Source organism: Aotus nancymaae, unplaced genomic scaffold (genome assembly GCF_030222135.1).
Source record: "Aotus nancymaae isolate 86718 unplaced genomic scaffold, 86718_ANA_hifiasm-v0.15.2.pri h1tg000022l_1, whole genome shotgun sequence".
In the NCBI taxonomy this organism is placed as follows: Eukaryota; Metazoa; Chordata; class Mammalia; order Primates; family Aotidae; genus Aotus; species Aotus nancymaae.
The window spans coordinates 1,704,944-1,706,983 of NW_026988435.1; positions in this window are offsets into that span (position 1 = coordinate 1,704,944).

The window sequence follows — 2,040 nt, forward strand, 5'->3', positions numbered from 1 at the left end:
TGAATAGCATTTTTTTTATTTGCGTATGGTGAACATCCTTGCATGCAGGAATAAGGCCCACTTGATCATGATGAATTATCTTTTTGATGTGCTGCTAGATTCAGTCTGCCAGTATTTTGTTGAGAATTTTTTCATCTATGTTCATCAGGGATATTGGCCTATAGTTGTCTTTTTTTATTGTGTTCCTGCCAGATTTTGGTATCAGGGCGATACTGGTTTCATAGAATGAGTTAGGAATCCCTCCACCTCAATGTTTTGGAATAGTTTTAGTAAGATTGGTAGCAGCTCCTCTTTGCACATCTGGTAGAATTCAGCTGTAAATCTGTCTGGTCCAGGGCTCTTTCAGATTAGTAGAATTTTTATTACTGATTCAATTTCTTAACTCATTATTGGTCTTTTCAGGATTTCAGTTTCTTCCTGGTTCAATTTTCAGAAGCTGTGTGTTTTCAGGAATTTCACTATTTCCTCCAGGTTTTCTTGTTTGTGCATATAGAGATGCTCGTAGTAGTCTCCGAAGAGCTTTTGTGTTTCTGTGGTATGAGTTGTAACGTCACTTTTGTCATTTCTGATTGTGTTCATTTGGAGCTTTTTTTCTTGATCAATCTAGCTAGTGGTCTATCAGTCGTGTTTATTCCCTCAAATAACCAACTTTTCATTTCATTGATCCTTTGTATTTTTTTTGTCTCTATTTCATTTAGTTCTGCTCTGATTTAGTTATTTTTTTCCTTTTCCTAGCTTTAGGTTTTGTGTCTTGTTTTCCTAGTTCCTTTAGGTGTGATATTAGGTTGTTAACTTGAGATATTTTTATCTTTTCAAGGTAGGCATTTCGTGCCGTAAACTTCCTCTTAATACTGCTTTTTCTGTATTCCAGAGGTTTTGGCATGTTGTATCTCTACTTTCATTTGTTTCCATTTTTTAAATTTCTGCCTTAATTTTATTGTTTACCTGAAATTGATTCAGTCATTTAGTTTCTGTGTATTTGTTTGGTTTTGACAGTTCATCTTGGCATTGATTTCTGCTTTTATTCTACTGTTGTCAAGGAAGATACTTGATATAATTTCATTTCAAAACAAATGATGGAGACCTGCTTTATGACTGAGCACGTGGTCAATCTTAGAGAATGTCCTGTGCACAGACGAGAAGAATGTATATCCTGTGGTTGTTGGATATTCTATAGACATCTATTAGGTTCATTTGGTCAAGAGTCCAATTTAAGCCCAAAGTTTCTTTGTTAGGTTCTGCCTCAGTGATCTATCTAGTGCTGACAGTGGAATGTTGAAGTCCTCCACTATTATAGTATGGCTGTGTGTTTCTTTGCTTAGGTCTAGTAGTATTTGTTTTATAAATCTGGGTACTCAAATGTTAGGCACATATATATTTAGGATAGTTAAATCTTCTTGTTAAATTGAATGCTTTATGATTCTATAATGACCTTCTTTGTCTTTTTTTTTAAAAATGTTGTTAGTTTAGTTTTTTATTTGGTACAAGAATAGCAACTCCTGATCTTTTTTGTTTTCCATTTGCATAATAGATGTCTCTCTATCCCTTTACTTTGAGTCTATGGGGGCTATTACATGTGAGATAGGTCTCTCTTAAAGGCCACAGAAAGTTAGATTCTTTTTTCCCAAATTGCCACTCTATGCCTCCCTGTTTTTCAGATGGAGTCTCACTTTGTTGCCCAGGCCGGAGTGCAGTGATGCCATCTTGGCTCACTGTAACCTCCGCCTCCTGGGTTCAAGTGATTCTCCTGCCTCAGCTTCCCAAGTAGCTGGCATTACAGGCACCTGCCACCACATCCAGGTAATTTTTGTATTTTTAGTGGAGATGTGGTTTCATCATGTCGGCCAGGCTAGTCTGGAACTCCTGACCTCAAGTGATACATCTGCCTTGGCCTCCCAAAGTGCTGGGATTACAGGTGTGAGCCACCACACCCGGCCGGCTCTACGCCTTTTAAGTGGAACTTTAAGGCTATTTATATTCAAGGTTAATGTTGATGTGTGAGGTGTTGTTCCTATCATAGTGTTTAGCTAGTTGCTTTGT